The sequence below is a fragment of the Lycorma delicatula genome, chromosome 13 (assembly GCF_047948215.1).
Source record: "Lycorma delicatula isolate Av1 chromosome 13, ASM4794821v1, whole genome shotgun sequence".
NCBI classification, from domain to species: domain Eukaryota; kingdom Metazoa; phylum Arthropoda; class Insecta; order Hemiptera; family Fulgoridae; genus Lycorma; species Lycorma delicatula.
The window spans coordinates 45,420,670-45,445,104 of record NC_134467.1 but is presented as its reverse complement, the minus strand read 5'-3'; the positions used below and the strand labels follow the sequence as shown (position 1 = coordinate 45,445,104).

At 33.2% G+C, this 24,435-nt stretch overlaps 2 protein-coding genes across 7 annotated transcripts in view; one reads left to right on the top strand and one right to left on the bottom strand.

The window, feature by feature from the left end:
• Positions 1–24,435, top strand: part of LOC142333913 (uncharacterized) — a 260,903-nt gene that overhangs the window by 100,402 nt on the left and 136,066 nt on the right. The gene's annotated exons all lie outside the window — the stretch shown is intronic.
• LOC142333619 (putative endochitinase) overlaps positions 16,719–24,435 on the bottom strand; it is a 96,417-nt gene continuing 88,700 nt past the window's right edge. For all 3 annotated transcript variants that reach the window (XM_075380957.1, XM_075380958.1, XM_075380956.1), the window contains one exon: positions 16,719–21,900. The gene's annotated coding sequence lies outside the window, so the exon portion shown is untranslated. The remainder of the gene's footprint in view (positions 21,901–24,435) is intronic.

The following is a 24,435-nucleotide window of genomic DNA, read 5'->3' as shown; positions in this document are numbered from 1 at the left end:
CCGATTCATCTGACACCTTGTCTTCAGGTTTTTAAACCCCAATCTACATTTCATTATCATCAAATTATGGTCGCTATCAATGTCTGCTTCAGGGTAAGTTTTGCAGTCAACGAGTTGATTTCTAAATCTTTGCTTAACCATGATATAATCTATCTGATACCTTGCAGTATCGCCTGGCTTTTTCCAAGTGTATATTCTTCTATTGTGATTTTTAAATTGGGTATTGGCAATTACTCAATTATACTTCGTGCAAAGCTCTATAAGTCGGTCCCCTCTTTCATTCCTTTTGCCCAGCCCGTATTCACCCACTATATTTCCTTCCTTGCCTTTTCCAATCTCCAACTTCTATTAAATTTTCATCTCCTTTTACGTGTTTAATTGCTTCATCAATCTCTTCGTATACACACTCTACCTCATCATCATCATGGGCACTTGTAGGCATATAGACGTTAACAATCGTTGTCGGGTTAGGTTTTGATTTTATCCTTATTACAATGATATTATCGCTATGCGTTTTGAAATCCTCTACTCTCTTCCCTATCTTCTCGTTCATTATGAAACCTACTCTTGCCTGCCCATTATTTAAAGCTGAGTTAATTATTCTAATATCACCTGACCAAAAGTCGCCTTCCTCTTCCCACCGAACCTCACTAATTCCTACTAGATCCACATTTATCCTATCCATTTCCCTTTTTAAATTTTCTAGCCTACCAACCTTTTTTAAACTTCTAACATTTCACACTCCGACTCGTAGAATGTTATTTTTTAATTTTCTGGTGACCCCTTCCTTAGTAGTCCCCACCCGGAGATCCGAACGGGGGACTAGTTTACCTCCGGAATATTTTACCAAGGAAGGCGCCTCCATCATTGCTATATGAAAATGCAGAGAGCCACATTTTCTTGCGAAAAAAAAGCGGCTGTGGTTTTCCATTGCTTTCAGCTGCGCAGTACTCAGACTGAGTACTCGGACTGAGTGATGTTGATATGGCCGTTTAAGTCATTCTGACTCACACCCCTAACAACTACTGAAAGAGCTGCTGCCCTCTTTCAGGAATCATTTCTTAGTCTGGCTCTCAACAGATACCTCTCCGATATGGTTGCACCTTCGGTCCAGCTACTCTGTATCCCTGAGCACTCAAGCCCCCTCACCAACGGCAAGGTCTCATGATTCATAGAGGATTTATTTTCAGTCGGTATTTAAAATTGATACATTTTTTTCTTTCGACATGTTTCTTGTTTGACATGTTTTGTTTAAGTTTCTTTAACATTAGTAGGGAAGGATTGGCTAGTTTTTTTTTTTATTATTTATATACATATATATTTTTATGATGACAGATATAAATTAAATTATAAAGGTAAGGGATTGATTAAATAATTCTAGATTCTTGCCAGTTGTTGAATCTTGTTTCAAAAAGTAGGTATGTTTATTAACAATTGGTTGACAATTTATTACTGGAATACAGTTAAATTAATGTGTTACAAAGAAACTACTTTTATATTTATGTATAAAAAAAAAAAGAACTTATATCCTATAGTTACAATATGAGGGTGAAATATTCTGTTTTGCAAATATGCTAAGTCTAACTAGGATTCAAACCCACAAACTTCCAGATGAATAGTTGAGAGAGATCTTACTATTGTTTTAAAAAAGTTGATGGTATTTTAGATGTATTTTATAAAAAAATAATTTATTTTGATTTTTTTAATTTAATTGAGAGAATAACATGTTGGTAATGAAATGTGTCTATTAATGTGATTAATGTAGATTAACTGTCATTTGTCGGTTGTTAAGAAGTAAATAATCTTAATTTTAAAAGTTGTAATTTTTCTTTTATATTATGTTAATAAGGTAGTAAAAAATGTATGTCAGAAAACTTTAAATATCACTATTTAATGTTTATTCGTTACATGATGCGTAGAATAAATTATATACATATACATATATATATATATATATATATATATATATATATATATATATATTATATATTATATATAAATAAATATTATTATCTATAAATAAATAATATATTTTAATCATAATGATATTTAATTGTATTGATAATATACACAAATTTTGTTTTAAATAAATTATAAAAGAAGTATATGCAGATGAAATAAGAAGAGCAGAAATTATTGCATTTTAGTAGCAGATGCTTTTTTAAAGTTTATCAGAAAAAATTAAAGTAATAAACTATTTTTTAATTGTTATTGTTAAATAACATAATAACATTGTTATTGTTTAATTGTTATTGTTAATTAGTGGTGATATTATATAATATAAAATGAATTGTATATTTTAATGCACGCTTATGTACTGTACTGTTCACAAATTATTTGTGCCCTAAAATTTAGATAGTGTGCAATTCATAATTAATGAAGTTAATTGTTCCTTCAGTGATTATATTATTTAAAATTAATTATGTTTCATTGAATTAATTATTAATTACCATAATTAATTATTTTAATTTAACAAATTATTTATTATATTTTATTATATAAGTAATGGAGCTAGTCATTAATTTAATGTTTTGTATATATAATTTTAGTGTCAATAAATGATAATGATTTAACTGACTTTTTTTATTGTTGTACAATCCTGATTATCTGATCTACATCTTAGTCTGTATAAAGCATTGAATATATATTACAGAATTATATTCTTCATTTTTTTAAATTAATATCTAATTTATAAATATAATTTCTTTTCAGTAACATAAATAATAAACATGTATTTTTGTGTATTTTGAGAATAATGGTTTTTTCACTTAGTTCAGTAATCATGAAATGGGTTTATCACAAATGGCGTATTTAATTTTTCAACGAATTTATCACTTGCAATGGAATATGGCTTTCTTCACTTGTTTTATGCATTAGTTCATCCTTCGCTAAAGGAGAACAGTTTATTTTTAATGAATTACCATTAATTTATAATAATAAATAATTACTCACATATTTTAATCTTTGAAAATCCGATAGATTAAACTTATCATAATAATTTCCAGTTATAGATTATCCTGCATCTTTGGTTGGTATAGAATTCTATAACTACATTAAAATATATTCTTTTAATAATTTGTTATTCCAGATTGTTTTCTGTTTTGAAATTTTGAATTACATTAAAAAATGTACCTGTAAACTTTGCTGTCCAGTACTGGAATGATTTAATCTTTGAAATACCTTTAATTCTTAAAAGAATACATTCTTATAATTATACAAGTAAGTATATTAATATAATATAAGCGTGTCCCAAAAAAAATCATCTGATTTGAATTATTTATATTTTGAAAACTATTCAATATAAAAACATAACATTAATTTTGTATTAAAGTTTTTCTACATAGAAAGTCATGGGTGCTCAACATACTCGGAATACATCCACACTAGTTGAATTCATCCCACACTTTTTTCTCGTTGGAATTGGGAAATTTGCCTAACCCAAATGCCCAGCAGCCCATACATACTGGGTGTGTGGGGTTCACCGTCTACTGCAGTGGTACCCACTAAAAACCACTCCCTCATGTGATGTGGTGTTGGAATTGCCATTAAAACATTACCTCAATATCATGTGCATCCACACACCTTACATTCATACAAAACACATCTCATTCACATGCTACTGTACACTGTATGCAACTCTTCTAATATATACAAACTTCACTTATTTACATTTTTTTTTTCACCCTACTCCCCTGGGCCAGACATACAATTAAGTAAAGCTGAGCCCAGGGTATATATATTTATTCTTTTTTATTTTGTCCTTTTACTCTAAGGCAGCCAACCTGCCAACTGGCAGTAAATCTGGCACGGCAGTTCGGCCCCCCCTGTTCAGATCTTTGATCTTTATTTTGCCTGCCTCTAATCTCCAGGAGGGAGTAACAAGGCCCAACTATGTCACTCCTGGGACTTTTTTTGTCCTTCAGTTTGAAGATGGCTGCCGTCACCTCATCTTGTGTGAAGCGCTTTCTGTCACACTTGATGTATTCAGTAGCACCGTTATCTTTGCAAGAAAACAATCTAATCAGTGGGAGTCTCTCTATCTCCTCCATGAGGATGGGGAGCCGCCTACTAAATCGCTTCATAGCGATTTGATAGGCTCGCCCTCATGGATCTGAATTGAGCTCTCTGCAGAATTTTCTCCATTTATTTTTTTAGACTGCTTGATTTCATAATTTAGTAAGTGTCATGAAGCTACATATCTTTTTGCGCAGCCTCTTCATATGCATCTCCTCCTGCAACCCTTAACCGCTATTTTTGGCATCATAAACTCTGAAGATCACTTTGCATATGCACTATTTGCACGGTCCACAAATATACTGAGTAAGAGCATCAAATTTCTACCATCTCTGCTCTGTCTGGCAACATTTTCAACGACAGTTGCAACTTGCCTTCATGTCAGTCTTAAAGGTTTCTGAATGGCTATCACACAAAACAATGGGTCTTCGATTTCTAACAGTGTGGCCAAGTGATTACTTGCCGTTTTGTCCTGCAGGACTGTCCAGTTACACTTGGAGCGCTCCCATCATCTGTCCATTATGGTTAAATCCAGAATTGAGATATGTCCCCTCGCCACACAGGTAGGTGTGTGGTCATTTAAGCAGTAAAGACAATTCACTGTCATGGGGTCTGAAAGAACCTTGCCGTGCAGTTTTTGTAAGGACTACTGGCCATCTCTGCTCTTTGTAAGGACTTCTACCATCTCTGCTCTGTCTGGCAACATTTTCAACGACAGTTGCAACTTGCCTTCATGTCAGTCTTAAAGGTTTCTGATTAGCTATCACACAAAACAATGGGTCTTCGATTTCTAACAGTGTGGCCAAGTGATTACTTGCCGTTTTGTCCTGCAGGACTGTCCAGTTACACTTGGAGCGCTCCCATCATCTGTCCATTATGGTTAAATCCAGAATTGAGATATGTCCCCTCGCCACACAGGTAGGTGTGTGGTCATTTAAGCAGTAAAGACAATTCACTGTCATGGGGTCTGAAAGAACCTTGCCGTGCAGTTTTTGTAAGGACTACTGGCGACAACAGCCTTACAATTCAAGTAACCCATCAGGATGATCTTCCTGGGCGTTTTGGCAATGACATCGTTGAATCTACCCACAAATGCCTCAAACTCATAAAAATTCACAGTTGGGACTGACATAGGCGGCGCCTATGTCAGTCCAACAGATATGATTTATGTGAAATCAGATATTTTTGCAAAACGTGGATTTCCTAGATGATGGTAGGGTACATGATATCCTAAAAAAAATTTTTTTTTTTTAGGATATCATGTACCCTGAGAGCGTGAGAGACATAGAGAGAGAGACAATGAGTGAGAAAGAGAGAGTGATAGTGAGAGAGAAAGAGAGAGAGCGGCAGAGAGAGATAGAGATTGAGAGAGAGAGAGAAAAAGAGGGGGAGAGAAAGAGACAACAACAGTCACAGAGAGAGAGAACGAGACAAAGAGAGATAGAGGGGTGGAGAGAAAGACAGAGAGCGAGAGAGACAAGAGGAGAGAGTGATACAGTGAGAGAGGCAGAAAGTGAGAGAACGAGAGAGAGAGAGAGATAGTGACATACAGAGAGAGAGAGAGAGAGACAGATAGAAAGTAACAGACAGAGCCAGAGAGAGAGAGAGAGAGTGAGTAAGAGTGTAAGACAGACAGAAAGAGACAGACAGAGAGAATGTGAGAGGCACATATAGAGAGAGAGAGAGAGAGAGCGACAGAGACAGAGTAAGAGTGTGAGACAGACAGAGAGAAAGTGAGAGGCACATAGAGAGAGAGAGAGAGTGTGTGAGAGACAGTGGCAGAGAGGCAAAAAAACAGAGAGAGAGAGAGAGTGAGAGAGAACGAGAGAGAGAAAAACACAGAGAGAGAAAGAGAAAGACAGAGAGAGAGAGAGAGAGATATACAGTGACAGACAGAGAGAGAGAAAGAGATAGACAGTGACAGACAGACAGATAGAGAGTGAGACAGAGATAGAGAGAGACGGACAGAGAGAGAGAGAGAGGCAGAGACAGAGAGAGCGTGAGAGACAGATAGAAAGTGACAGATAGAGAGAGAGTGACAAAGAGGGATAGAGACAGAGAGAGAAATAGAGCGAGGCGAAAAGAAAGAGAAAGAGAGAGAGATTGACAGAGAGAAAAACACAGAGAGAGAAAGAGTAAGAGAGAGAGACAGAGGGAGAAAGACAGAGAGACAGATAAAAACAGAGAGAGAGGCAGATAGAGAAAGGCAGAGAGTGAGAAAGACAGAGAGAGAGAGAGAGACAGAGCGAGCGTGAGAGGCAGACAGAGAGAGAGAGAGTGAGAAGACAGATGGAAAGTGAAAGAGAGAGAGAGAGAGTGACAGAGAGCAGGAAAGAGAAAGACAGATACAGCGTCACAGACAGAGATAAAGTGAGAGAGAGTTAGAGAGACAGAGACAGTTAAGACAGAGATATAGGCAGAGAGAGAGAGAGAGAGGTAGAGAGACAGAGACAGAGATATAGGCAGAGAGAGAGAGAGAGAGTGAGAGTAAGAGAGTGAGTCAGAGAGAGGAAGAGAGAGATAGAGAGTGACACAGTGACAGAGACAGATAAAGACAGAGATATAGGCAGAAAGAGAGATAGAGTGAGAGTCAGAGTAAGAGAGTAAGTGATGAGAGTATGAGTGAGGGAGAGAGGCACAGAGAGAGAGAGAGAGAGTGTGAGAGAGACTCACAAAGAGAGAGCGAATGGGAGAGAGTCCGACCGAGACAGAGACAGCGACACAGAGAGAGAGATTGACAGAGTTTCGGATTGACATAGAGAGAGGGGGAGACAGTGAAAGAACGAGAGAGAGATAGGGAGAGTGGGGGAGAGAGAGACAGAGAGAGAGAAACAGAGAGAGGCGAAAATACAGCGATAAAGAGAGAGAGACAAAGAGAGTGCGAGTTACAAAGAGAGAAAGAGACAGATAGAGAGTGAGAAAGAGAGAGAGGCAGATAGAGAGAGAGAAAGAGAGACAAAGAGAGAGAGACAGATAGAAAGTGACAGACAGAGAGAAAGAGACAGAGAGAGAGAGAAAGCGACAGAGAGAGCGTGAGACAGAAATAGTGACACCGACACAGAGAAAGATAGCGACAGAGAAAGAGAAAAACACAGAGAAAGAGAGAGGCAAAGAGAGAGGGTGATACAGTGAGAGAGACAGAGTGAGAGAGAGAGACAGTGAGAAAGAGAGAGACAGATAGAGCGTGAGAGACAGAGAGACAAAGAGTGAGAAAGAGAGAGTGATAGTGAGAGAGAAAGAGAGAGAGCGGCAGAGAGAGATAGAGACAAAGAGGGATAGAAACAGAGTGAGAGAGAGAGACAGCGACAGTGACACCAACACAGAGACAGGGAGAGAGAGAGAGTGAGAGAACGAGAGAGAGAAAAACACAGATAAAGACAAAGAGTGAGAGAGAGAGAGAGAGACACACACAAAGAGATAGAGAGAAAGAGAGAGTGAGACAGAGATAGAGAGAGAAAGAGAGAGTGAGGCAGAGACAGAGAGAGCGTGAGAGACAGATAGAAAGTGACAGTGAGAGAGAGTGACAAAGTGGGATAGAGACAGAGTGCGAGAGAGAGACAGAGACAGAGAGAGAAATAGAGAGAGGCGAAAAGGCAGAGAGAGAGAGAGAGAGAGAGTTTGACAGAGAGAGAATGAGAGAGAGAGAAAAACTCAGAGAGAGAAAGAGAAAGAGAGAGACAGACAGAAAGACAGAGACAGAGAGCGAGTAAGAGAGAGAGAGTGACAGAGAGAGAGAGACAGCGACAGAGACACAGATAAAAACAGAGGGAAAGGCAGCGATTGAGAAAGACAGACAGTGAGAAAGAGTGATAGAGAGACAATGAGAGAGAGCGTGAGAGGCAGACAGAGAGAGAGTGAGAGAAGATAGACAGATAGAAAATGAAAGAGAGAGAGAGTGATAGAGACAGAGAGAGAGAGAGATAGAGCGAGAGAGAGAAACACACACACAAAGAGAAGAGAGAGAACGAGAGAGTGAGAGAGAGAGCGACAGAGAGAGAGAGAGAGAGAGAGAGAAAACGAGAAAGAGTGGGAGAGAGAGATAGGGAGAGAGAGAGAGAAAGAGACAACAACAGTGACAGAGAGAGACAGTGATAGTGAGACAGAGAAAGAGCGACACAGGGAGAGAGAGACAGACAGATTAAGAGTGTGAGAGAGAAAGAGACACACAGAGAGAGAGTGAAAGACAGAGAGAAAGAGACAGACAGAGAGTGAGACACACACAAAAAGAGCGAGTGAGATAGAAAGTGGGATACAGAGATAGAGAGAGAGACAGAGTGAGACAGGTACAGAGACAGAATGAGAGAAAGTGACAGACAGAGAGAAAGTGAGAGAGAGACACACACACAAAGAGAGAGAGAGAGAGAGAGTGAGACAGAGATAGAGAGAGACAGACAGAGAGAGAGAAATAGAGAGAGGCGAAAAGACAGAGAGAGAACGAGAGAAAGAAAAACACAGAGAGGGAGAAAGAGAGAGACAGACAGAAAGACAGAGACAGAGAGCGAGTAAGAGAGAGAGAGATTGAGAGAGAGAGAGACAGCGACAGAGACAGATAAAAACAGAGAGAGAAAGACAGGGAGAGAGACAGAGAGAGACAGAGAGAGACCGAGAGAGCGTGAGAGACAGTGAGAGCGAAGATAGACAGATAGAAAGTGCAAGAGGGAGAGAGAGAAAGAGTGTGAGACAGACAGAGAGGGAGTGAAAGGCACACTCTATGTGCCTTTCTCTCTCTCTCTCTAGAGAGAGAGTGATTGAGAGAAAGAGAGAGAGACAAAAAGAGAGAGTGATACAGTGAGAGAGACAGAGAGTGAGAGAGAGAACGAGAGAGAAAAACTGAGAGAGAGAGAGAACGAGAGAGAAAAACTGAGAGAGAGAGAGAGAGAGAGAGAGAGAGAGTGAGAGAGAGAGACTGAGAGACAGAGAGAGAGTGAGAGAGAGACAACGGGTGAGAAAGAGAGAGAGAAAAGAGAGAGTGAGAGAGAGAGAGGCACAGAGAGAGAGAGAGAGAGAGTGAGAGAGAGACTCACAAAGAGAGAGCGAATGGGAGAGAGTCCGACCGAGGCAGAGACAGCGACCTGTGTCGCTGTCTCTGCCTCTCTCTCTCTCTGTAGAGAGATAGATAGATAGATAGTCTCTCTCTGCTATCTCTCTCTCTGTAGAGAGAGATAGACAGAGTTACGGATTGACATAGAGAAAGGGAGAGACAGTGAACGAGGGAGAGAGAGATAGGTAGAGTGGGGGAGAGAGACAGAGACAGAGAGAGAGAAACAGAGAGAGGCGAATATACAGCGATAAAGAGAGAGAGACAAAGAGAGTGCGAGTTACAAAGAGAGAAAGACAGATAGAGAGTGAGAAAGAGAGAGAGGCAGATAGAGAGAAAGATTCAGAGGCAGAGAGAGAGAGTGCGACAAAGATAGAGAGAGAGACAGAGAGAGAGAGAGAGAAAGAGAGACAAAGAGAGAGAGAGAGACAGATAGAAAGTCACAGACAGAGGGAAAGAGACAGATAGAGAGAGAGAGAAAGCGACAGAGAGAGCGTGAGACAGAGACAGCGACACCGACACAGAGGGAGACAGCGACAGAGAGAGAGAAAAACATAGAGAAAGAGAGAGGCAAAGAGGGAGAGTGATACAGTGAGATAGAGAACGAGAGAGAGAAACAGAGATAGAAAGAGAGACAGTGAGAAAGAGAGAGACAGAGAGAGCATCAGAGACAGAGAGAGAGAGACAATGAGTGAGAAAGAGAGAGTGATAGTGAGAGAGAAAGAGAGAGAGCGGCAGAGAGAGATAGACAAAGAGGGATAGAAACAGAGTGAGAGAGAGTGATAGAGAAAGAGACAACAACAGTGACAGAGAGAGACAGTGATAGAGAGAGGGATACTGACGGAGAAAGAGCGACAGAGGGAGAGAGAAAGAGAAAGAGAGAGAGACAGACAGAAAGATACAGACACACACAAAGAGAGACAGAGACAGCGACATAGAGACAGAGGGAGGCAAATAGACAGAGAGATAGTGAGAGGGGGTGAGACAGAGAGAGAGACAGTGTGATAGAGAGAGAGAGGGGAGTGGTAGAGAGTGCAAGACAGAGAGAGAAACAGAGAGAGGCGAAAAGACAGAGAGAGAGAGAGAGAGAACGAGATAGAGAAAAACAGAGAGAGAAAGAGAAAGAGAGAGAGTGAGAAACAGAGAGAAAGAGAGGGACAGAGAGACAGATAAAAACAGAGAGAGAGAAGAGAGACAGATAGAAAGTGAAAGAGAGAGATAGTGACAGAGGGACGCAGAGACAGAGAGACACAGTGAGAGAGAGAGACCTACAGAGAGAGAGAGACAGAGCGACAGGGAGAAAGACAGAGAGACAGAGTGAAAGAGAGAGAGAGTGTGACAGCGAGAGAGGGGGAGAGCATGAGACAACGAGAGAGAGAGAGAGACAGTGAGAGAGAGTGACAAAGAGGGATAGAGACAGTGAGAGAGAAAGACAGAGTGACAGTGAAAAAGAGAGAGAGGGAGACTGAGAAAGAGAGGGATAGTGAGAGAAACAGAGAGAGAGTGAGCGTGAGAGGGAAAGACAGAGACAGCGGGAGAGAGAGAGAGAAGGAAAGAGAAAGACAGAGACAGCGACAGAGTCATAGAAGGAGAAAAAGACAGAGAGAGAGAGAGAGAGAGAGAGAGAGAGACACGCACACACACACACACACACACAGAGACAGAGAGTGAGAGAGACACAAAGACACAGACAGCCAGTCAGACAGAGACAGATAGAGACATAGACAGAGACAGATATTCAGACACAGACAGAGATAGAGTGAGGAGGGAATACATCCAAAATTGCCTCGTTTGCGAGTTATGGCTAATGGAAGATGTGGCTCAGATTTCAGCTACCTCTGTGAAATGAGGTCGAACTGAAATTTATAGGATGTTAATTAAGCGGCAGAATTAGTGATTTGTTATGGTTGTTGAGCTTTCTTTTTTCCTGTTTAGCCTCCGGTAATTACCTTTCAGATAATACTTCATAGGATGAATGAGGATGATACGTATGAGTGTATATGAAGTCACAAGTCTTGTACAGTCTCAGTTCGACCATTCCTGAGATGTGTGGTTAATTGAAACCCAAACACCAAAGAACACCGGTATCCACAATCTAGTATTCAAATCCGAGTAAAAATAACTGACTTACTAGGACTTGAATGCTGGAACTCCCGACTTACAAATCAGCTGATTTGTGAAGACGCATTCACCACTAGACCAATCCGGTGGGTTATGGTTGTTGACCTAAAAAAATCGAATAAAACAGGTCTCAGAACCGTAACTTCAGTAGGTTTTGAGAAATCTGCGGTGAAAACCAATAAATTGGAGGAAAAAACTCTATTTTTTACGTTTGATGTACAATAATTTTGTTAAGTGGGTTATGAACACATAAAAATTTTAAGCAGAACTTGTTGACAACTTAATTAATTATGAACAAATTAGTTTAACATAAGTTGAATAAAATAAACAGAATTTAGAAAAATTAGAATCTTTAACACTAGACCAAAGTGTATATGTAGAGGTTTATAAAAGATGTTCAAAAACGAGCCCGGCATTTTCAACACATTCTTGGCACACCTCTGTACTGCTTTTGTTGCGCTTTTTAGTTCTCAGGGCTGTCCTTTGTTGGTCAGCCGCACCCATAATGCGGACAATTAATTCCTCAAGAGAATGAATTTTTGTTTTTTATACAATATTTTTCATCCATCCCCAGATGCGTTTCCAGATTATCGCGTTTCACGGAACTATATTCTGAATATGAACGAAATCAGACCATAAATATGTTTTTTTTTTTTAATATCACGGCCACACCAACACCTAGGAGGTCCATGTTTTGCAAAAATATCTCATTCACGTAACTAATATATATTCTGTACCAAATCTGAACATAAATAATATTTTTTTGAAATATCTCGACTCCACCGTCTTTAGCAGGTTCATGTCTTGCAAGAATATCTCCTTTAACGTAACTAAAATTTATTCTGAATATCAGCCAAATCGTAGTATAAATAATTTTTTTGGGAAATATCACAATCTCACAACTACCTAGGAGATCCATGTTTTCCAATAATATTTCGTTTCACTTCACTAATATATATTCTGAATATGTAACAAATCGGACCATAAACACATTTTTTTTTTTAAATATCACGACCCCACAATCACTTAGCAAATCCATGTTTCCCAAAAATTTCTCCTTTCACGTAAGTAATATATATTCTGAATATGAACCAAATTGGATCATAAATAAATTTCTTTTGAAATATCATGACTTTAACACCACCTAGTAGGTCCATGTCTTGCAAAAATATCTTGTTTCATGTAATAATTATTATTTTGAATATGAGCCATACCGGACCATAAATAATTTTTTTTTTATATATCATGATCGCACTACCATTTAGCAGATCCATGTTTTGCAAAAATATTTCGTTTCACGTAACTAATATATATTCTGAATATGAACCACATCTGACCATAAATACATTTTTTTATATATCATGACCCCACCACCACCTAGGAGGTCCATGTTTTGCAAAAATATCTCGTTTCATGTAACTAATATATATTCTGAATATGAACCATATCTGACCATAAATATTTTTTTTAAATATCGCAACGCCACCACCATATAGCAGGTCCATGTTTTTCAAAAATATCACGTTTCAAATAACTAATATATATTATGAATATGAACCAAATCGGACCATAAAAAATAATTATATTTTAAATTTAAAATATAATATTTAATTTTTTTTTTAAATATGACGGCCCCACAATCATGTTTGATGCCAAAACTTAAAGGTGTTAGATCAGGCGATCTTTGCGGCAAGGAATGTTGACTTGCTCGACCGATCCATTTCTCAGAGAATTATTTTAGTGTGTGGAATCGGCACAAGAGAAGTGGAGAGGCGTACCACTGTGCTGGAAGTATACTTTGTGTCTCAATGCTAGAGGAACATCTTCAAGCAAATGTGGCAATTCTTCTTGAAGAAAGTACAAGTAGACCTTAGGATTTATGCGGCTAGATAATATGAACGGTTCAAACCGCTGATTGTAGGAGAAAATACATTGATACTAAATAAGTGTTGAAAATTTCCTTCCACCGTTACATGAGGTTTTACTTCTTGTCATGTAATGATTTAAACACTGACATAGTATTGCGCATTGTTGATCGGCTGTTGTTATTTTATTGCCAGCTTTGAAATAATAATTTTTCAAATAATTTATTGTATTTCTGTCATTAATAAAAAAATTATTATCTAATGAATTTTTATTTATTTTATTAAATAATAAACGAAGAATTGTATAATTTCCAGTTTTTTTTAATAGTAAATTTTGATTTTACAAATTTTTCCAAATTAAAAGTAACATTTAAACGTGTTACGTTTTAATGTTTAACGTTTTATGTGTTTATAACCCATTACAAAGTTATTATATGTCAAACATAAAAAACAGGATCTTTTAACCCCAATTTATTGGTTTTCACCAATTTGACTAAACTTTTTTGTATTTAATATGTTTCAAATCTAATTTTGTTTAAAGTTAAAACAAAATATTTAAATTATAAGTGTACCTACACGTGACTGATCGTGTAACTACATGATCAGTTTTGTACAAGATTATAATGTAAAACAAAGCAATTTCTCATAAAAAAAAATTTAACCAAAATCTACTCTTGCATCAGACTGAGTAAAGAAACTGATCATGTAGAGAGAAAAGAACATTACACTGAGACTGTGTACAGATGTTAAGCAGAGATCACTTTCATAATGATACAAGAAAAAATATTTAAATACCTCTTAAATGTAATTTACGTCATTTCATCAGAAAACACACATTTTTATTTTAAGTATAATACAGATTTACTCCTTAGATGTTGCTATCATAAATTTGTTGATCTATTCTTCAATCTCTACCAACAAAACATTGACACACTTGCTCTTGTATATTTGAACACAAATACCTTTTTAGCAGTTATTAAAGTATTCTGATTATTTTTTTTTTATTTTAAGGTCTCGCTTAAAATTTAGCCGATGAAATTTACATACCTTTCTTTTTCTTTTTTATTATAATTTCTCATGCATTCATCGGTTAATACATTTTTAGTTAATTTATTATGTTCATAAAATTTTTTTAACGTAGCTAAAAACAGTAATAAATTTATAATTTGCAATGTTGTCGAAACAGTAGTATATACTGAAATGAATATAAGTCTTGCTGAAATTGAAAACAAACACCCACATGAGATTTTCATTATTAATCGATCAAATAAAAAAATTAATCTCTTATTCTGATCGGTGTACAGTAATAGATTATTTTGATTAACGTCAAGAACGATTAGGTTTATTACTCTGCTGATAAAAAAAAATTTCCAAGCATTAGACCCGATGAATCGAGATAAAACCTTGATCTAAATAGAATGAGACAATCCAGCCAGAATTAATTGTAAGATAAAAAAATAGAAGTCATTAGACTCCATATTAATTATTTAATGTATAAACTCGAGAAATGATAAGAAAAAATGTGAAAATATTAAATATAAGAAACGATTATAAAATAATTTACAATTCAGGTGTTAATGAATACTACTTGAGTAGAAGACTTTGTGTTTCCTGTTTAGCCTCTGGGAGTTACCATTCAGGTATTACTTCAGAGGATGATATGTATGAGTGTAAATGAAGTGTAGTCCTGTACAGTCTCAGTTTGACCGCTCCTGAGTTGTGTGGTTAATTGAAACCCAACCGCCAAAGAATACCAGTATCCACAATCCAGTATTCAAATCTATATAAAAATAACCGCTTTTACTAGGACTTGAATGCTGGAACTCTCAACTTCCAAATAAGCCGATTTGGGAAGACATGTTCACCACTAGACCGACCCGGTGGGTTACTTGAGTAGAAGATTAGAAAAAATAATTCTAACCTTGAACAAATGCAAGAAATGAACATTTAAAAATTGTTTTAAATGCTTACAAAAAATTTAAATTCTTTAAGACTGTTTAAAAATTCATTAACTGTGTAATATTGTTTCTGTAAAATAAAAACCTTTCGTTATGTTTTATAAATAAATTGGTGGGAAGATAGTTCAGCAATTCATTAAAAATGGCAACAGAGACGTAAGACTCTTTTTTATAAGCTGAGGTATTGTGAAAATTTACCTGTAAAATGTTCTTTTGTCTGGTTTGGAAATTATTTTTTTTTAATAAGCGATTTTTTTTCTGTTAGTGACTGATTTCATAATTATAAACACAAGTGTTAGTTAAAATTTTTAATTTTCTAAATACACAATCCATATTTATAGCCATTTTTTATTTTGACTAAAGTTTTTGAGGGAGCCCTAAGAAATGACATTACACTTCAGAGAGGAATATACATAAATATTTATATATGTTTAATAATGATGATAAACTCAGTATTCTACTAAGGTACTTCAAGTATAACAATACAGTTTCATTTTTTTAACTAACAAAATCAATTTGTTCATTCCAAGCAAATTATTCATCTAATAAAATAGCCAAAAAGGAGATGCTGTTACTGTATGAGACTCAAAAATCCTGTTATTAGGTGATTGAAAAATTATGCAATCAGCAATGTTAATCAAAAATACTGTCATGATGTTCTTAACAGCTGAACTCTTGTTCTTCCAATCCACGCTCTATTTTTTTTTATTCCACTTAATAATGGTGAATCCACATCTCATCATAGGTTAGAATATTGTCAAAAAGCATCACCTCCTGGGTGAAACCATTATTTCAGTTCTGGGCATATGCAAAGTGTTGTCTCCTTATGGTGGTCTATCGACTCTTTTGGAAACCATCTTCTGTTTGTTTTACGGTATGTGCTTTTAGGCAGTCCTTATATTCACAATTATATACCAGTATATAACTGTGAATATGTACATAAATTTTTAAATGTTAACTTACCCTTAATTTATATTTATGAATGTGTAGTCTTGTTAAAAAGAATAGTAACTTATCGTTTACCTTATTGTTTCTATCAAAAAACGACCGCAAAACCTTTTTCCTCTTTACGTATTTAACTCAATACTTGGGCTCACAAGAAAGGGCCTTATTATGCTTCTTATTCCATATCTAATAAATTATCCATCTATTAAAAAAATCTTCTGACTAATTTATTTAAAATACAAGTAAAAAATCTTATCTTACAGAAACAATATTACTCTGTTGATGAATTTTTAAATAATACTAATTTAAAAATTGAAAAAACCCTGAATCTTCTGTAACTGTTAAACTTGCACATAAACATGTGCTACAATAATCTTCATTAATGCCTTTTGATTTTTGAATTATTTGGCTGTTATCTTTTGTATTTAATATCTTCATACATTTTACAAAATATAATTTCATGATTTTATATTGTACGTAAATAAATAATATGGACTTTAATCGCTTCTAATTTTTATTTTCTAATCGTGCATTTTGTGATGCTACTCTGATTGCATGTAATTATACAATAAATTATTTATAATAATTATAATTAAAATAATCATTAGCAGAGGATGTGGGGTGATGAGACGTATAAGGATGTGGATTTATTAAGAATTCTCGTTTTCTTAATAAATTACCTGTTGCAAGCAACATATTTGAAAAATTAATATATGTATATCGTATCAAACATGTTAATCACAGAATATAATTAAAGTTAGAAGAGTAAGCCAGTCAAAAAGTAAAATAAATCTTTATTATCCTCAAATAACACAGTTACAATTAAACAAGATACAAAACTCAGCCGATTATTTCAAGTACATAACCTAATCTTTATTTGTAACGTAAACCTAATCTTTATTTATAATTATAACATTCAAAACATAAATTATTTTAAATCTACATTTGATTTGATAAAAAATAAAAAGACATTTCAATCCTATTTTCTCCTGTATGCATCACATTCAGTTTAATATTCTATTAAACTGTATAATTTTGTCTCTATATTTTAGTATAAATATATATTATTCTGATTTGATTATAAGATAAAAAATTACGCTAAGCAAACCGTGTTTTTCATGGTACTGAATTAAGGATAATTTATATACACAGTATTCATGAAGTATAGTAACACTGAAATAAATTTCAACTCTTACAATGAGATTCAGCAAATGGTTTTACCTAAAAAAAATAAATTTTTTGGTTAAAAAACCTACCGCATCCCAAGGTCCCCTCCTCTTCAGGGCCAATTCAAAAATGTTTAAAGGAAAAAGGAAAGGTTAGAGTTGAGATACGTTATTCTAATAGGTGACTCTAACTAAAATGGTGGTCATTTAATTTTTTTTCAGTTATGTACAAAAGTAACTCTTAAACAGCAGTTATTATTATTTTTTTAATACTGGTAGCATGTCATTTTAATAATTAAATACGAATGTTTTAACACGATTTGAAATGTGCTGTTGTATGAGAAAATAAATGAAATTCAAAATTAAAGAGAAAGAGATGAGTTCATGGGAAATTAAAGTTGTTTTAGAGGATACATATTAACAATATCTGTAATCAAACAAACAAGAAGAGTAATGAAGTTTATTAAATACGATAAAAGAATTTCAAGGTTTTTTGTTTGTATGTTCATTAATAAATTTAAATTATACTATATAATATCATTTCGTAACATATCCTTTATGATTTTTTTTCTCTGAGCCCCCTTCAAAAAAAAAATTCAAATTCCGACGCCTATCCCTCACTTTTTCTGTTTAGTCTCTGGAACCACCTTAAGGAATACCTTAAGTAATAAACTCTGAAGTAATAACTTCAGAGGATGAATGAGGATGATATGTATGAATGTAAATGATGTATATTCTTGTACAGTCTCAGGTCGACCGTTCCTGAGATGTGTGGTTAATTGAAACTGAACCGCCATAGAATACCAGCACCATCTAGTATTCAAATCAAAATAAAAGTAACTGCCTTCACTAAGGACCAATCTAAACCAGATTTAATCGGGAAGATTTCCTGATATATTTTTGCTTTCAATTTTCATCATTCAAAAAATATTTTTCACACAAGATGTACAGTTTTGAACACCTAATAGTCTCATTCCAAGACGTCGCCTGCCAAGGGAACCCACCCTAGTTTCAGAGGGCATGCCATAGGCACACCGGGAGAAGCTACTAATATAAATTAAAATAATTAAATTAATAAATAGCACACACAATAAATAAAGAACCCGACTTAATAGAGAAGGAGATTAAAGCTGGCAGAAAATAGTGATACATTTTCTGTCATAAGTTGGATATTTGTCAATCGATTTTCAAAACTAAGGTGTCATTTTGTTCTAAAAAAAATGCTTAGCATTTTCTTAAGAACACATAATATGATAAAAATTTACACGGTAACCGTTAACATTAATATAGTGAAATACTAAAATAATATAAATAAATAATTAATAAAATGAAATATTTTATTTACTAGACAATGTTGTTAAAAATGTGTATGTATCATCCTCATTCATCCTCTGAAGTTATTGTTCACTTCTCAATCCGATTTTCATATATAAATTTATTAATAAATACAAAATGCCGGAGAGAAGGAAAATCGAAGGGAAATGTAACATTTTTCCTTAAGAAACTTTCTGTTCACTTTTACACCTAGAATCTGTAATGTATAAGCCTACTGTTTTAGATACACACCTGTTTACAATTGGCAATTCTTCAGAATGTCTTAACATCACTCCCAAGTGCAAAATAAAATTCATTTCACAACAGAAATTCTATGAATACCTTTAAACAGTATCAGAAATAAGTTAAATTAATTAATATTTTTAATAATTTTTTTTTATTTTAATTTCTGCTGACACAGGGGGAACCCAATGGGTTAAGTCCTACAGGATAATTTACAGAGAGGTAGTCAGTCAACTCCCATGGATCTTGGGTCAATTGATGTGCTGCTTAATGGCAGTTTCGGTTGCTCCAGGGGTGCTTAAATAAAATTAAGGGAGAAAAAAGGGAATGTTGGTATTGTGAAGCCGTTGTTTTTCACATATATTTATGTTTTATTTACTTTTTAAATTTTAATATCGGGGTCCTTTGCATCCTGTAAGTATGTTCAGTGTTTGTGTCTAAATTTTCTGTCTTGTTTAGTTTGGTGTTTTTAAATAAAATGTAAGGGCCCTTTCCACCCTTACATATGACAAACCTGATTGTGATTTAATCCCTATTTTAAAGAGTGTGATGAGGGCTAATGACTGTAGCAGTTGATGCTCATATAACCAAAAAAATAATAATAAACATAAAATGGGTATAATTCGTATTAAAATAATCAGAAGTACAAAATTTTTTATATTTTAATTTATTATTCAGGAAAAATCACAATATTTAATTAAACAAAAGCTATGAAAATTTTAACATCTTTTTTTTAAATAATAGATTTTTTTTGTACAGATATTATATGTTAATCACTTTAAAACTGATATTATTGTGAATTAAAATTGCATAAAATTATAGAATAAATACTAACTTATACCTGTTATTTCAATTCAATTTGTATAAGTATTTTATTATAAATAAAAATAAATAAGCTATATTAATTATTATTTATAATTTATACCTCCAAGACGGATGTCAACAACTATAGAAGTATTTCATTGTTGCCAGTGACTTATAAAATGTTGTGAAAATGTTATTGAATAGATTAGAACCCCAAATAGATCACATATAGAAGGGTGTGAAGAAGGATTTAAAAAAGGACGATCATATTCAGAATAAATACAAAGTCTGATCGATTCTAAAATATTACGTATCCAGAAACAAACCTTTCTTATATCTTTTACAAAATTTCAGAAAGCGTATGATTTTGTGGACAGAGACTTTTTTCAAATTTTGAGAGAATATGAGTTGACCAGAAAAATTTGAACCTCATTAAACTCACTCTTACAAACACATTCTCTAAATTTAAAATTACAGCAAATATAGGCAAACCTTTCCTAGTCAAAAAAGGGCTGAGACGAGGTGATGAACTATCACCGAACCTATTTAAACTGGTTTTGAACAAAATAAAGAAAATCTTTTGTGAGATGGATGATTTGAGTGCAAAGATCAGATACAAAAACCGAAACATCAAAATAGGATGCCTATTTTTTGTTGAAAACCTATATAAATAATTATAATATTATAGTAATATTTTACATTCACAATAATATTTTATACAATGATATTTATTTAATACAAACATTTTTATTATTTATGTATAAATGGCAATTTTTTAATATATTTTTTTAATTTTTGTTAACGTTTTTAACATATTGAAATGCCATACAAAAATATAAGCTAAAACAATAATTTTGTTATATTTTGGTTAAAACTATACCTTTCAATCCCCATGCACAACAAACAGCTTTTGTCATAATGCATTTCATTTTGTAACACAAATCAATAAATATTAATACATATCAATTAGTTCTGTTTTATCAATCTATCCAACCACCCCAAGGGGCCTGCACCATATCAATGATCAACTGCAACGATATCAATCTGTAGTTAAAATAAACATAACAATTACTTAACAATTACAATTATATATATATATATATATATTTTGTAGATTACAATAGAAAATTATAAGAAACTTTTATCATATTCGCTGTTATATGTCATTACGGCCTGCTTATTATAATAACTTTTAAAAAAAATTATCTAAGTATAACTGTTCAATATTACCAAAAGATGTCAAAGTAATTGTAAGCGGTTAAAACCATGTCAATATAAAAACACCATTACATGTATGTATACATACATACATACATACATACATACATATATATATATATTTTTTTTTTATCTGAAATGGAATATTAATAGTTTCAACAAAAAAAATCTGTGACACCATAATTATTAAAATTAGTAATAACATACAAAATAATATACAAATGTATCAGAATAAATTGTGAAGATATAAATCACATTTAAAGTTTATGATCATAAAAATGTTATATGTAAAAGAAATTAACAAAAAATGACCAGTAATTTACCATCAATTTATTTAAAAGATTTATTAAATATACCAAAGCGATACAAGAATATTAAGTATGTTGGCAATGAATCTTTGCAGATGATCTACTAAAAATATCAATTGTCAATTTACAGAAAAACTTTGTAATTAAAATAAACATTTTTATATAAATAGGGAATACAAGTAAAGTAATCAGCAACAGATTGTCATTATTAAACCAGAACCAAATATCTAGAAAAAAAAGGAAAAACATTAAGAATAATTTTTAAATTATTAAGCAAATAAAAACAAACACGGGAAAGAATTACAATAAAGGAATCAACACTTTTAAATCAACAAATTATTTTATAAACAAAAAATAAAGAAACAATTATTTGTTATTATAAAAAGAAATAAGTAAAGTAATTACAGTAAAAAAAGCAGTAAAGTAATCATAATAACTTTTAAACCAAATAACATTACTTGACATAAAATACAAAACATTAAAAAAAAAATGCATAATTAAAACAGAAGTATTAATAGTATTTATAAATTAAAGATAATAATTATTAGGTACAGTATAAAATAATGGCCAATCATAAATAAAATTCAAAAAAGGTAGACCGAACAAACAATTGTACCAGTGTAAAGTAATTAGAAAATGAGCTCATTGTAAAAAAAATAGGAAAACTTAATGTTATAATAATAATTATTTTATCTCCTCTTAGCAGGTAGTGTTGCTTGAGTATGATGCATGCAGCCTTCTACGTTTTCTGGCCAATCACAGACATTTTCAGAGTGAACAAAAGATTTTATGGGAATAGCGTATGATGTTTTCTTTCACCTTCACACATATAGTACAAAGTGCAATCTGCTTTATCTCGGTGGTATGATATTTAATCGTCTTCCTCTTCACATGACACTGCATTTCCTGTGGAAAAAATATATTCATTATACTCTTAGTTTACCGAACAAAAATATTCAAATTTTTAGAGATTTTGCTGGTTTTGCAGCTTAAAAAAGGAAATTATATCATATTTTTCCTGGTGTACACTATCTTTTTCATTATTTTTTATGATTATGATGCACATACAGCAACAACTGAGATAAAGATAACACCTGTCAGACTAACTTTCTCTGATAATAATGATGTTCACTATACACAATGAACAGTGAACAGAGTCCCCACAGTGAACAGAGTGAAAATGTAATTTGTAGTACTGAACATCACCAGTATTTTTTTTAAACAAATTCAAAAGTATATTCATTTAAGTGAAGAAGGCACAGGAAAATCTCTAATAAGCCCATCGTGAAATACTAGGTATTTTTGAGTACGGCTATGTCATTTTGCGAGTGACTTGTGACGCACATTAAGTTGCCTATTACAATAACAATACTCACACGTAAATTACATAGTTACTACTGGATCATAAAATATGCTTTTGGATTTAGCAGAAATATAATTATTTTATCTAAATGTTTTTTAAAATTTAAACTACAGTACAACTCTTGAAAAGTAATAACAAAAATGATTTTTCAATTACGAAAAACCTATAAAATTGTACATGTAAACTAAATTTTATGCCCGATTACTATAGTAATTACATTGCTTTCAACATAAGAGTTCTGTAACTCCTGGGTGATCTCAAACATTTCTGAAAATAAAATGATGTTAAGTAAGGATCACCTACTATGTTAACTGTTCTTAACACTGATAAAGCCACTGAAAACTATTAATCAAAGTTAAATTACAAGGTTATGTGCCTTTATGATAGACATTTGAAAGACAGAAATGCTACTACTCTGGTTTTGATGTGGTTGTTCCCGAGCGTGTAATTCTATTCTCATAGTATCCAGTAGATACTGACCGCATCAGTTGACAATACTTAAAAAATATATAAAAAATAAAATAGTTTTCAGTAATTAAAAGTAAATAAGCAAACCGCAGTTTTAGATCTACCTGTAGGAAAACATTTGAAGAATATTTAAAAAGTTACAGGATTAAAAGAACATTTCAAACAATAGATTAAACTCATTTTTGGTATACAATACCAGGCTTCCATGGATCCAAAAAATTTTGATGTTGAAAAAAATTTATACAAATAGATATTATTGTAAATTGTAGTTACGTACCAAATATTATAGTGTATCAATCACGATTGATAGGCTTTTTTATATTTATAAGTTTCATATCTAAATTCTAATGCTAGTTTCTAATTTAATTTTTTAGGTCCTGTTATTCAGTGTTTCATGATGCACTACATATTTGTCAGGATATAACTCAACTGATCTGAAATTTTCTTTCTCTGTAAGTAAATAAATGAAGAGAAAGAAGCAGGCTGGTAGACAATATAATAATATTTGCTAAACAACTATAGAACAGGGAATAGAAACGTTGAAGGAAATTGATATACTTTGATAGGTTTGTGAATTGTATTGCTCCATCCATCTCTCAGCAATTATCTAAAAGGTATGTGGCCCCCTTGTGTGGCCTTGTAGTATTTGTTTACGAAGGTGTTGACAGGTCTTGAAAATTTCAATAATCGGTTTGGAAGGATGAATATTTTTGTGTTTTATATAGGTACGTAGAATGCAGTCATGAGCAGAATGTCTGTCATGTTATTTAGGTATGTCTACATTTGGGAGATTTATAGAGAAGATTGTGTTGCATCCAGTTACTTTTAAGATAATATCTACAATTGTAATTAAAAGAAACAAGTAAATAACCACACTTAAATACAATTCGTGTCTTAGTGTGGCTCAAAGAACTGTAATTCATTACTGCTAGTAAAGAATATAAAAAGCTAATATAGAAAGTAATTTTTATCTTAAATTTCAAATTTATTGTACCTTTTTATCACAAATAATAGAAAATTCACTTTCATTTGTTTTAAATAAATACTGATAAAGCTCTACAGCATTTTTATAGATTTCTCAAGTTTATACATTTTGTTGATGTCAATAATAATAATAATAATTAACAATCTCTTTTGATTAATGATAATTTGTGTTTAATAATTTTAATTATTATTTAATTATAATTTTATTTTTTAAAACTAATTGAATTATCTTTTGAACGATATATTTATTGTTTTTAACACAAAATTAAAACAATAATAGATAATTTAAAAAAGTATAACAAAAGAACTGAAAATTATATATTTGGTTGAGCAACATTCTAGTACGTAAAATTCAGTAAAATAATAATCAGGAAAAAATGAAAGTATAGAGAAGATGAGACTTATAGTGGTGAAAGAAGTTATAATGAAATAAGGAAAGATGTAAGGAACAAGAAAAATATTCAGTAAATAAAATAATACAAATTTACAGAAATGGAAGAACCGTACAAATTTATGGCACATCATTTTGATGAATTTGATATTTTATTTTGTTTACTTTTTTGTATGTAAAGTCTTAAAATATCCATCTTATCATAAATCTCAAATACAATTTACTTAAAAAGTGC